The sequence below is a fragment of the Oncorhynchus keta genome, chromosome 19 (assembly GCF_023373465.1).
Source record: "Oncorhynchus keta strain PuntledgeMale-10-30-2019 chromosome 19, Oket_V2, whole genome shotgun sequence".
NCBI lineage: Eukaryota > Metazoa > Chordata > Actinopteri > Salmoniformes > Salmonidae > Oncorhynchus > Oncorhynchus keta.
In genome coordinates, this window is record NC_068439.1 from 1,550,873 (window position 1) to 1,566,657 (window position 15,785).

Here is a 15,785-nt window from a genome sequence, read left to right on the forward strand (position 1 = left end):
CTAGACCAGGTCAAATGGCACCCTATTCCCTATAGACCAGGTCAAATAGCACCATATTCCCTATAGACCAGGTCAAATAGCACCATATTCTCTAGACCAGGTCAAATGGCATCATATTCCTGTATAGACCAGGTCAAATAGCACCCTATTCTCATAGACTAGGCCAATGGCACCAATTCTTATATTCAGGCTCAACGGCACCATATTCCCTATAGACCAGGTCAATACACCTCCCTATTCCTTATAGACCAGGGGGTCAAATGGCACCATATTCCCTATAGACCAGGTCAAATGGCACCCTATTCCCTACAGACCAGGTCAAAATGGCACCATATTCCTATAGACCAGGTCAAATGGCACCATATTCCTATAGACCAGGTCAAATGGCACCCTATTCCATATAGACCAGGTCAAATGGCACCATATTCCCTATCGACCAGGTCAAATGGCACCCTATTCCCTAGACCAGGTCAAATAGCACCCTATTCCCTATAGACCAGGTCAAATGGCACCATATTCCCTATAGACCAGGTCAAATAGCACCATATTCCCTATAGACCAGGTCAAATAGCACCATATTCCATATAGACCAGGTCAAATGGCACCATATTCCCTATAGACCAGGTCAAATAGCACCATATTCCCTATAGACCAGGTCAAATGGCACCATATTCCTATAGACCAGGTCAAAATGGCACCATATTCCCTATAGACCAGGTCAAATAGCACCATATTCCCTATAGACCAGGTCAATGGCACCATATTCCCTATAGACCAGGTCAAATGGCACCATATTCCCTATAGACCAGGTCAAATGGCACCATATTCCCTATAGACCAGGTCAAATGGCACCCTATTCCCTATAGACCAGGTCAAATGGCACCATATTCTATAGACCAGGTCAAATGGCACCCTATTCCCTATAGACCAGGTCAATGGCACCATATTCCCTATAGACCAGGTCAAATAGCACCCTATTCCCTATAGACCAGGGTCAAATGGCACCTATTCCCTATAGACCAGGTCAAATGGCACCAAATTCCTATAGACCAGGTCAATTGGCACCATATTCCCTATAGACCAGGTCAAATAGCACCATATTCCCTATAGACCAGGTCAAATAGCACCATATTCCCTATAGACCAGGTCAAATGGCACCATATTCTATAGACCAGGTCAAATGGCACCCTATTCCCTATAGACCAGGTCAAATGGCACCATATTCCCCTATAGACCAGGTCAAATAGCACCATATTCCCTATAGACCAGGTCAAATAGCACCATATTCCTATAGACCAGGTCAAATGGCACCATATTCCCTATAGACCAGGTCAAATAGCACCATATTCCCTATAGACCAGGTCAAATGGCACCATATTCCCTATAGACCAGGTCAAATGGCACCATATTCCCTATAGACCAGGTCAAATGGCACCATATTCCCTATAGACCAGGTCAAATAGCACCATATTCTATAGACCAGGTCAAATGGCACCCTATTCCCTATAGACCAGGTCAAATAGCACCATATTCCCTATAGACCAGGTCAAATGGCACCCTATTCCCTATAGACCAGGTCAAATGGCACCATATTCCCTATAGACCAGGTCAAATAGCACCATATTCCCTATAGACCAGGTCAAATAGCACCATATTCCCTATAGACCAGGTCAAATGGCACCATATTCCTATAGACCAGGTCAAATAGCACCATATTCCCTATAGACCAGGTCAATGGCACCCTATTCCCTATAGACCAGGTCAAATGGCACCTTATTCCCTATAGACCAGGTCAAATAGCACCATATTCCCTATAGACCAGGTCAAATGGCACCATATTCCTATAGACCAGGTCAAATGGCACCCTATTCCCTATAGACCAGGTCAAATGGCACCATATTCCCTATAGACCAGGTCAAATGGCACCCTATTCCCTATAGACCAGGTCAAATGGCACCATATTCGCTATAGACCAGGTCAAATGGCACCATACTCCCTATAGACCAGGTCAAATAGCACCCTATTCCTTATAGACCAGGTCAAATAGCACCATATTCCCTATAGACCAGGTCAAATAGCACCATATTCCCTATAGACCAGGTCAAATAGCACCCTATATTCCCTAGACCAGGTCAAATGGCACCCTATTCCCTATAGACCAGGTCAAATAGCACCATATTCCCTATAGACCAGGTCAAATGGCACCCTATTCCCTATAGACCAGGTCAAATGGCACCCTATTCCCTATAGACCAGGTCAAATGGCACCCTATTCCCTATAGACCAGGTCAAATGGAACCCTATTCCCTATAGACCAGGTCAAATGGCACCCTATTCCCTATAGACCAGGTCAAATAGCACCATATTCCCTATAGACCAGGTCAAATAGCACCATATTCCCTATAGACCAGGTCAAATGGCACCCTATATTCCCTAGACCAGGTCAAATGGCACCCTATTCCCTATAGACCAGGTCAAATAGCACCCTATTCCTTATAGACCAGGTCAAATGGCACCATATTCCCTATAGACCAGGTCAAATGGCACCCTATTCCCTACAGACCAGGTCAAATGGCACCATATTCCCTATAGACCAGGTCAAATGGCACCATATTCCCTATAGACCAGGTCAAATGGCACCCTATTCCATATAGACCAGGTCAAATGGCACCATATTCCCTATCGACCAGGTCAAATGGCACCCTATTCCCTAGACCAGGTCAAATAGCACCCTATTCCCTATAGACCAGGTCAAATGGCACCATATTCCCTATAGACCAGGTCAAATAGCACCATATTCCCTATAGACCAGGTCAAATAGCACCATATTCCCTATAGACCAGGTCAAATGGCACCATATTCCCTATAGACCAGGTCAAATAGCACCATATTCCCTATAGACCAGGTCAAATGGCACCATATTCCCTATAGACCAGGTCAAATGGCACCATATTCCCTATAGACCAGGTCAAATGGCACCATATTCCCTATAGACCAGGTCAAATAGCACCATATTCCCTATAGACCAGGTCAAATGGCACCCTATTCCCTATAGACCAGGTCAAATAGCACCATATTCCCTATAGACCAGGTCAAATGGCACCCTATTCCCTATAGACCAGGTCAAATGGCACCCTATTCCCTATAGACCAGGTCAAATGGCACCATATTCCCTATAGACCAGGTCAAATGGCACCCTATTCCCTATAGACCAGGTCAAATGGCACCATATTCCCTATAGACCAGGTCAAATGGCACCATATTCCCTATAGACCAGGTCAAATGGCACCATATTCCCTATAGACCAGGTCAAATAGCACCCTATTCCTTATAGACCAGGTCAAATGGCACCATATTCCCTATAGACCAGGTCAAATGGCACCCTATTCCCTATAGACCAGGTCAAATGGCACCCATATCAAATCCCTATAGACCAGGTCAAATAGCACCATATTCCTAGACCAGGTCAAATGGCACCATATTCCCTATAGACCAGGTCAAATAGCACCATATTCCCTATAGACAAGGTCGAATGGCACCATATTCCCTATAGACCAGGTCAAATAGCACCATATTCCCTATAGACCAGGTCAAATGGCACCCTATTCCCTATAGACCAGGTCAAATGGCACCCTATTCCCTATAGACCAGGTCAAATGGCACCCTATTCCCTATAGACCAGGTCAAATGGAACCCTATTCCCTATAGACCAGGTCAAATAGCACCATATTCCCTATAGACCAGGTCAAATGGCACCCTATATTCCCTAGACCAGGTCAAATGGCACCATATTCCCTATAGACCAGGTCAAATGGCACCATATTCCCGATAGACCAGGTCAAATGGCACCCTATTCCTTATAGACCAGGTCAAATGGCACCCTATTCCCTAGACCAGGTCAAATAGCACCCTATTCCCTATAGACCAGGTCAAATGGCACCATATTCCCTATAGACCAGGTCAAATAGCACCATATTCCCTATAGACCAGGTCAAATAGCACCATATTCCCTATAGACCAGGTCAAATGGCACCATATTCCCTATAGACCAGGTCAAATGGCACCCTATTCCCTATAGACCAGGTCAAATGGCACCATATTCGCTATAGACCAGGTCAAATGGCACCATACTCCCTATAGACCAGGTCAAATAGCACCCTATTCCTTATAGACCAGGTCAAATGGCACTCTATTCCCTAGACCAGGTCAAATGGCACCATATTCCCTATAGACCAGGTCAAATGGCACCATATTCCCTATAGACCAGGTCAAATAGCACCATATTCCCTATAGACCAGGTCAAATAGCACCATATTCCCTATAGACCAGGTCACATGGCACCATATTCCCTATAGACCAGGTCAAATAGCACCATATTCCCTATAGACCAGGTCAAATAGCACCATATTCCCTATAGACCAGGTCAAATGGCACCATATTCCCTTTAGACCAGGTCAAATAGCACCATATTCCCTATAGACCAGGTCAAATAGCACCATATTCCCTATAGACCAGGTCAAATGGCACCATATTCCCTATAGACCAGGTCAAATAGCACCATATTCCCTATAGACCAGGTCAAATAGCACCATATTCCCTATAGACCAGGTCAAATGGCACCATATTCCCTATAGACCAGGTCAAATAGCACCATATTCCCTATAGACCAGGTCAAATAGCACCATATTCCCTATAGACCAGGTCAAATGGCACCATATTCCCTATAGACCAGGTCAAATAGCACCATATTCCCTATAGACCTGGTCAAATGGCACCCTATTCCCTATAGACCAGGTCAAATGGCACCTTATTCCCTATAGACCAGGTCAAATAGCACCATATTCCCTATAGACCAGGTCAAATGGCACCATATTCCCTATAGACCAGGTCAAATGGCACCATATTCCCTATAGACCAGGTCAAATAGCACCATATTCCCTATAGACCAGGTCAAATGGCACCCTATTCCCTATAGACCAGGTCAAATAGCACCATATTCCCTATAGACCAGGTCAAATGGCACCCTATTCCCTATAGACCAGGTCAAATGGCACCATATTCCCTATAGACCAGGTCAAATAGCACCATATTCCCTATAGACCAGGTCAAATAGCACCATATTCCCTATAGACCAGGTCAAATGGCACCATATTCCCTATAGACCAGGTCAAATAGCACCATATTCCCTATAGACCAGGTCAAATAGCACCATATTCCCCTATAGACCAGGTCAAATGGCACCCTATTCCCTATAGACCAGGTCAAATGGCACCATATTCCCTATAGACCAGGTCAAATAGCACCATATTCCCTATAGACCAGGTCAAATAGCACCATATTCCCTATAGACCAGGTCAAATGGCACCATATTCCCTATAGACCAGGTCAAATAGCACCATATTCCCTATAGACCAGGTCAAATGGCACCCTATTCCCTATAGACCAGGTCAAATGGCACCTTATTCCCTATAGACCAGGTCAAATAGCACCATATTCCCTATAGACCAGGTCAAATGGCACCATATTCCCTATAGACCAGGTCAAATGGCACCCTATTCCCTATAGACCAGGTCAAATGGCACCATATTCCCTATAGACCAGGTCAAATGGCACCCTATTCCCTATAGACCAGGTCAAATGGCACCATATTCGCTATAGACCAGGTCAAATGGCACCATACTCCCTATAGACCAGGTCAAATAGCACCCTATTCCTTATAGACCAGGTCAAATAGCACCATATTCCCTATAGACCAGGTCAAATAGCACCATATTCCCTATAGACCAGGTCAAATAGCACCCTATATTCCCTAGACCAGGTCAAATGGCACCCTATTCCCTATAGACCAGGTCAAATAGCACCATATTCCCTATAGACCAGGTCAAATGGCACCCTATTCCCTATAGACCAGGTCAAATGGCACCCTATTCCCTATAGACCAGGTCAAATGGCACCCTATTCCCTATAGACCAGGTCAAATGGAACCCTATTCCCTATAGACCAGGTCAAATGGCACCCTATTCCCTATAGACCAGGTCAAATAGCACCATATTCCCTATAGACCAGGTCAAATAGCACCATATTCCCTATAGACCAGGTCAAATGGCACCTATATTCCTAGACCAGGTCAAATGGCACCCTATTCCCTATAGACCAGGTCAAATAGCACCCTATTCCTTATAGACCAGGTCAAATGGCACCATATTCCCTATAGACCAGGTCAAATGGCACCCTATTCCTACAGACCAGGTCAAATGGCACCATATTCCCTATAGACCAGGTCAAATGGCACCATATTCCCTATAGACCAGGTCAAATGGCACCCTATTCCATATAGACCAGGTCAAATGGCACCATATTCCCTATCGACCAGGTCAAATGGCACCCTATTCCCTAGACCAGGTCAAATAGCACCCTATTCTATAGACCAGGTCAAATGGCACCATATTCCCCTATAGACCAGGTCAAATAGCACCATATTCCCTAGACCATAGACCAGGTCAAATAGCACCATATTCCCTATAGACCAGGTCAAATGGCACCATATTCCCTATAGACCAGGTCAAATGGCACCATATTCCCTATAGACCAGGTCAAATAGCACCATATTCCCTATAGACCAGGTCAAATGGCACCCTATTCCCTATAGACCAGGTCAAATAGCACCATATTCCTATAGACCAGGTCAAATGGCACCCTATTCCCTATAGACCAGGTCAAATGGCACCCTATTCCCTATAGACCAGGTCAAATGGCACCATATTCCCTATAGACCAGGTCAAATGGCACCATATTCCCTATTCAAATGGCACCCTATAGACCAGGTCAAATGGCACCATACAGGTTGGCACCCCCTATAGACCAGGTCAAATGGCACCATATTCACCTATAGACCAGGTCAAATGGCACCATATTCCCTATAGACCAGGTCAAATAGCACCATATTCCTATAGACCAGGTCAAATGGCACCATATTCCCTATAGACCAGGTCAAATGGCACCATATTCCCTATAGACCAGGTCAAATGGCACCATATTCCCTATAGACCAGGTCAAATAGCACCATATTCCTATAGACCAGGTCAAATGGCACCATATTCCCTATAGACCAGGTCAAATGGCACCATATGGCACCATATTCCCTATAGACCAGGTCAAATGGCACCATATTCCCTATAGACCAGGTCAAATGGCACCATATTCCCTAGACCAGGTCAAATAGCACCATATTCCCTATAGACCAGGTCAAATGGCACCATATTCCCTATAGACCAGGTCAAATGGCACCCTATTCCCTATAGACCAGGTCAAATGGCACCATATTCCCTATAGACCAGGTCAAATAGCACCCTATTCCCTATAGACCAGGTCAAATGGCACCATATTCCCTATAGACCAGGTCAAATAGCACCATATTCCCTATAGACCAGGTCAAATGGCACCATATTCCCTATAGACCAGGTCAAATGGCACCATATTCCCTATAGACCAGGTCAAATGGCACCCTATTCCTATAGACCAGGTCAAATGGCACCCATATTCGCTATAGACCAGGTCAAATGGCACCATACTCCCTATAGACCAGGTCAAATAGCACCCTATTCCTTATAGACCAGGTCAAATGGCACCATATTCCCTAGACCAGGTCAAATGGCACCATATTCCCTATAGACCAGGTCAAATGGCACCATATTCCCTATAGACCAGGTCAAAGACCAGGTCAAATGGCACCATATTGGCACCTATAGACCAGGTCAAATGGCACCATATTCCCTATAGACCAGGTCAAATGGCACCATATTCCCTATAGACCAGGTCAAATAGCACCATATTCCCTATAGACCAGGTCAAATGGCACCATATTCCCTATAGACCAGGTCAAATGGCACCATATTCCCTTTAGACCAGGTCAAATAGCACCATATTCCCTATAGACCAGGTCAAATAGCACCATATTCCCTATAGACCAGGTCAAATGGCACCATATTCCCTATAGACCAGGTCAAATAGCACCATATTCCCTATAGACCAGGTCAAATAGCACCATATTCCCTATAGACCAGGTCAAATGGCACCATATTCCCTATAGACCAGGTCAAATAGCACCATATTCCCTATAGACCAGGTCAAATAGCACCATATTCCCTATAGACCAGGTCAAATGGCACCATATTCCCTATAGACCAGGTCAAATAGCACCATATTCCCTATAGACCAGGGTCATAATGGTCAAATGGCACCATATTCCCTATAGACCAGGTCAAATGGCACCATATTCCCTATAGACCAGGTCAAATAGCACCATATTCCCTATAGACCAGGTCAAATGGCACCATATTCCCTATAGACCAGGTCAAATGGCACCATATTCCCTATAGACCAGGTCAAATAGCACCATATTCCCTATAGACCAGGTCAAATGGCACCCTATTCCCTATAGACCAGGTCAAATAGCACCATATTCCCTATAGACCAGGTCAAATGGCACCCTATTCCCTATAGACCAGGTCAAATGGCACCATATTCCCTATAGACCAGGTCAAATAGCACCATATTCCCTATAGACCAGGTCAAATAGCACCATATTCCCTATAGACCAGGTCAAATGGCACCATATTCCCTATAGACCAGGTCAAATAGCACCATATTCCCTATAGACCAGGTCAAATAGCACCATATTCCCTATAGACCAGGTCAAATGGCACCATATTCCCTATAGACCAGGTCAAATGGCACCTATTCCCTATAGACCAGGTCAAATGGCACCATATTCGCTATAGACCAGGTCAAATGGCACCATACTCCCTATAGACCAGGTCAAATAGCACCCTATTCCTTATAGACCAGGTCAAATGGCACCCTATTCCCTAGACCAGGTCAAATGGCACCCTATTCCCTATAGACCAGGTCAAATGGCACCATATTCCCTATAGACTAGGTCAAATAGCACCATATTCCCTATAGACCAGGTCAAATAGCACCATATTCCCTATAGACCAGGTCAAATGGCACCATATTCCCTATAGACCAGGTCAAATAGCACCATATTCCCTATAGACCAGGTCAAATAGCACCATATTCCCTATAGACCAGGTCAAATGGCACCATATTCCCTATAGACCAGGTCAAATAGCACCATATTCCCTATAGACCAGGTCAAATAGCACCATATTCCCTATAGACCAGGTCAAATGGCACCATATTCCCTATAGACCAGGTCAAATAGCACCATATTCCTATAGACCAGGTCAAATAGCACCATATTCCCTATAGACCAGGTCAAATGGCACCATATTCCCTATAGACCAGGTCAAATAGCACCATATTCCCTATAGACCAGGTCAAATAGCACCATATTCCCTATAGACCAGGTCAAATGGCACCATATTCCCTATAGACCAGGTCAAATGGCACCATATTCCCTATAGACCTGGTCAAATGGCACCCTATTCCCTATAGACCAGGTCAAATGGCACCTTATTCCCTATAGACCAGGTCAAATAGCACCATATTCCCTATAGACCAGGTCAAATGGCACCATATTCCCTATAGACCAGGTCAAATGGCACCATATTCCCTATAGACCAGGTCAAATAGCACCATATTCCCTATAGACCAGGTCAAATGGCACCCTATTCCCTATAGACCAGGTCAAATAGCACCATATTCCCTATAGACCAGGTCAAATGGCACCCTATTCCCTATAGACCAGGTCAAATGGCACCATATTCCCTATAGACCAGGTCAAATAGCACCATATTCCCTATAGACCAGGTCAAATAGCACCATATTCCCTATAGACCAGGTCAAATGGCACCATATTCCCTATAGACCAGGTCAAATAGCACCATATTCCCTATAGACCAGGTCAAATGGCACCCTATTCCCTATAGACCAGGTCAAATGGCACCTTATTCCCTATAGACCAGGTCAAATAGCACCATATTCCCTATAGACCAGGTCAAATGGCACCATATTCCCTATAGACCAGGTCAAATGGCACCCTATTCCCTATAGACCAGGTCAAATGGCACCATATTCCCTATAGACCAGGTCAAATGGCACCCTATTCCCTATAGACCAGGTCAAATGGCACCATATTCGCTATAGACCAGGTCAAATGGCACCATACTCCCTATAGACCAGGTCAAATAGCACCCTATTCCTTATAGACCAGGTCAAATAGCACCATATTCCCTATAGACCAGGTCAAATGGCACCATATTCCCTATAGACCAGGTCAAATGGCACCCTATTCCCTATAGACCAGGTCAAATGGCACCATATTCGCTATAGACCAGGTCAAATGGCACCATACTCCCTATAGACCAGGTCAAATAGCACCCTATTCCTTATAGACCAGGTCAAATGGCACTCTATTCCCTAGACCAGGTCAAATGGCACCATATTCTATAGACCAGGTCAAATGGCACCATATTCCCTTTAGACCAGGTCAAATAGCACCATATTCCTATAGACCAGGTCAAATAGCACCATATTCCCCTATAGACCAGGTCAAATGGCACCATATTCCCTATAGACCAGGTCAAATAGCACCATATTCCCTATAGACCAGGTCAAATAGCACCATATTCCCTATAGACCAGGTCAAATGGCACCATATTCCCTATAGATCAGGTCAAATAGCACCATATTCCCTATAGACCAGGTCAAATAGCACCATATTCCCTATAGACCAGGTCAAATGGCACCATATTCCCTATAGACCAGGTCAAATAGCACCATATTCCCTATAGACCAGGTCAAATGGCACCCTATTCCCTATAGACCAGGTCAAATGGCACCTTATTCCCTATAGACCAGGTCAAATAGCACCATATTCCCTATAGACCAGGTCAAATGGCACCATATTCCCTATAGACCAGGTCAAATGGCACCATATTCCCTATAGACCAGGTCAAATAGCACCATATTCCCTATAGACCAGGTCAAATGGCACCCTATTCCCTATAGACCAGGTCAAATAGCACCATATTCCCTATAGACCAGGTCAAATGGCACCCTATTCCCTATAGACCAGGTCAAATGGCACCATATTCCCTATAGACCAGGTCAAATAGCACCATATTCCCTATAGACCAGGTCAAATAGCACCATATTCCCTATAGACCAGGTCAAATGGCACCATATTCCCTATAGACCAGGTCAAATAGCACCATATTCCCTATAGACCAGGTCAAATAGCACCATATTCCCTATAGACCAGGTCAAATGGCACCATATTCCCTATAGACCAGGTCAAATTGCACCATATTCCCTATAGACCAGGTCAAATGTCACCCTATTCGCTATAGACCAGGTCAAATGGCACCATACTCCCTATAGACCAGGTCAAATAGCACCCTATTCCTTTTAGACCAGGTCAAATGGCACGCTATTCCCTAGACCAGGTCAAATAGCACCCTATTCCCTATAGACCAGGTCAAATGGCACCATATTCCCTATAGACCAGGTCAAATAGCACCATATTCCCTATAGACCAGGTCAAATAGCACCATATTCCCTATAGACCAGGTCACATGGCACCATATTCCCTATAGACCAGGTCAAATAGCACCATATTCCCTATAGACCAGGTCAAATAGCACCATATTCCCTATAGACCAGGTCAAATGGCACCATATTCCCTTTAGACCAGGTCAAATAGCACCATATTCCCTATAGACCAGGTCAAATAGCACCATATTCCCTATAGACCAGGTCAAATGGCACCATATTCCCTATAGACCAGGTCAAATAGCACCATATTCCCTATAGACCAGGTCAAATAGCACCATATTCCCTATAGACCAGGTCAAATGGCACCATATTCCCTATAGACCAGGTCAAATAGCACCATATTCCCTATAGACCAGGTCAAATAGCACCATATTCCCTATAGACCAGGTCAAATGGCACCATATTCCCTATAGACCAGGTCAAATAGCACCATATTCCCCTATAGACCTGGTCAAATGGCACCCTATTCCTATAGACCAGGTCAATGGCACCTTATTCCCTATAGACCAGGTCAAATAGCACCATATTCCCTATAGACCAGGTCAAATGGCACCATATTCCCTATAGACCAGGTCAAATGGCACCATATTCCCTATAGACCAGGTCAAATAGCACCATATTCCCTATAGACCAGGTCAAATGGCACCTATTCCCTATAGACCAGGTCAAATAGCACCATATTCCCTATAGACCAGGTCAAATGGCACCCTATTCCCTATAGACCAGGTCAAATGGCACCATATTCCCTATAGACCAGGTCAAATAGCACCATATTCCCTATAGACCAGGTCAAATAGCACCATATTCCCTATAGACCAGGTCAAATGGCACCATATTCCCTATAGACCAGGTCAAATAGCACCATATTCCCTATAGACCAGGTCAAATGGCACCCTATTCCCTATAGACCAGGTCAAATGGCACCATATTCCCTATAGACCAGGTCAAATAGCACCATATTCCCTATAGACCAGGTCAAATAGCACCATATTCCCTATAGACCAGGTCAAATGGCACCCTATTCCCTATAGACCAGGTCAAATGGCACCATATTCCCTATAGACCAGGTCAAATGGCACCCTATTCCCTATAGACCAGGTCAAATGGCACCCTATTCCCTATAGACCAGGTCAAATGGCACCCTATTCCCTATAGACCAGGTCAAATGGAACCCTATTCCCTATAGACCAGGTCAAATGGCACCCTATTCCCTATAGACCAGGTCAAATAGCACCATATTCCCTATAGACCAGGTCAAATAGCACCATATTCCCTATAGACCAGGTCAAATGGCACCCTATATTCCCTAGACCAGGTCAAATGGCACCCTATTCCCTATAGACCAGGTCAAATAGCACCCTATTCCTTATAGACCAGGTCAAATGGCACCATATTCCCTATAGACCAGGTCAAATGGCACCCTATTCCCTACAGACCAGGTCAAATGGCACCATATTCCCTATAGACCAGGTCAAATGGCACCATATTCCCTATAGACCAGGTCAAATGGCACCATATTCCCTATAGACCAGGTCAAATGGCACCATATTCCCTATAGACCAGGTCAAATGGCACCATATTCCCTATAGACCAGGTCAAATGGCACCATATTCCCTATAGACCAGGTCAAATGGCACCATATTCCCTATAGACCAGGTCAAATAGCACCATATTCCTAGACCAGGTCAAATGGCACCATATTCCCTATAGACCAGGTCAAATAGCACCATATTCCCTATAGACAAGGTCGAATGGCACCATATTCCCTATAGACCAGGTCAAATAGCACCATATTCCCTATAGACCAGGTCAAATGGCACCCTATTCCCTATAGACCAGGTCAAATGGCACCCTATTCCCTATAGACCAGGTCAAATGGCACCCTATTCCCTATAGACCAGGTCAAATGGAACCCTATTCCCTATAGACCAGGTCAAATGGCACCTATTCCCTATAGACCAGGTCAAATAGCACCATATTCCCTATAGACCAGGTCAAATAGCACCATATTCCTATAGACCAGGTCAAATGGCACCCTATATTCCCTAGACCAGGTCAAATGGCACCATATTCCCTATAGACCAGGTCAAATGGCACCATATTCCCGATAGACCAGGTCAAATGGCACCATATTCCCTATAGACCAGGTCAAATGGCACCATATTCGCTATAGACCAGGTCAAATGGCACCATACTCCCTATAGACCAGGTCAAATAGCACCCTATTCCTTATAGACCAGGTCAAATGGCACTCTATTCCCTAGACCAGGTCAAATGGCACCATATTCCCTATAGACCAGGTCAAATGGCACCATATTCCCTATAGACCAGGTCAAATAGCACCATATTCCCTATAGACCAGGTCAAATAGCACCATATTCCCTATAGACCAGGTCAAATGGCACCATATTCCCTATAGACCAGGTCAAATAGCACCATATTCCCTATAGACCAGGTCAAATAGCACCATATTCCCTATAGACCAGGTCAAATGGCACCATATTCCCTTTAGACCAGGTCAAATAGCACCATATTCCCTATAGACCAGGTCAAATAGCACCATATTCCCTATAGACCAGGTCAAATGGCACCATATTCCCTATAGACCAGGTCAAATAGCACCATATTCCCTATAGACCAGGTCAAATAGCACCATATTCCCTATAGACCAGGTCAAATGGCACCATATTCCCTATAGACCAGGTCAAATAGCACCATATTCCCTATAGACCAGGTCAAATAGCACCATATTCCCTATAGACCAGGTCAAATGGCACCATATTCCCTATTGACCAGGTCAAATGGCACCATATTCCCTATAGACCAGGTCAAATAGCACCATATTCCCTATAGACCAGGTCAAATGGCACCCTATTCTCTATAGACCAGGTCAAATAGCACCATATTTCCCTATAGACCAGGTCAAATGGCACCCTATTCCCTATAGACCAGGTCAAATAGCACCATATTCCCTATAGACCAGGTCAAATGGCACCATATTCCCTATAGACCAGGTCAAATGGCACGATATTCCCTATAGACCAGGTCAAATGGCACCATATTCCCTATAGACCAGGTCAAATAGCACCATATTCCCTATAGACCAGGTCAAATGGCACCATATTCCCTATAGACCAGGTCAAATGGCACCATATTCCCTATAGACCAGGTCAAATGGCACCATATTCCCTATAGACCAGGTCAAATGGCACCCTATTCCCTATAGACCAGGTCAAATGGCACCATATTCCCTATAGACCAGGTCAAATGGCACCCTATTCCCTATAGACCAGGTCAAATGGCACCCTATTCCCTATAGACCAGGTCAAATGGCACCATATTCCCTATAGACCACGTCAAATGGCACCATATTCCCTATAGACCAGGTCAAATAGCACCCTATTCCTTATAGACCAGGTCAAATGGCACCATATTCCCTATAGACCAGGTCAAATGGCACCATATTCCCTATAGACCAGGTCAAATGGCACCATATTCCCTATAGACCAGGTCAAATAGCACCATATTCCTAGACCAGGTCAAATGGCACCATATTCCCTATAGACCAGGTCAAATAGCACCATATTCCCTATAGACCAGGTCGAATGGCACCATATTCCCTATAGACCAGGTCAAATAGCACCATATTCCCTATAGACCAGGTCAAATGGCACCCTATTCCCTATAGACCAGGTCAAATGGCACCCTATTCCCTATAGACCAGGTCAAATGGCACCCTATTTCCTATAGACCAGGTCAAATGGAACCCTATTCCCTATAGACCAGGTCAAATGGCACCCTATTCCCTATAGACCAGGTCAAATAGCACCATATTCCCTATAGACCAGGTCAAATAGCACCATATTCCCTATAGACCAGGTCAAATGGCACCCTATATTCCCTAGACCAGGTCAAATGGCACCATATTCCCTATAGACCAGGTCAAATGGCACCATATTCCCGATAGACCAGGTCAAATGGCACCCTATTCCTTATAGACCAGGTCAAATGGCACCCTATTCCCTAGACCAGGTCAAATAGCACCCTATTCCCTATAGACCAGGTCAAATGGCACCATATTCCCTATAGACCAGGTCAAATAGCACCATATTCCCTATAGACCAGGTCAAATAGCACCATATTCCCTATAGACCAGGTCAAATGGCACCATATTCCCTATAGACCAGGTCAAATAGCACCATATTCCCTATAGACCAGGTCAAATGGCACCCTATTCCCTATAGACCAGGTCAAATGGCACCTTAT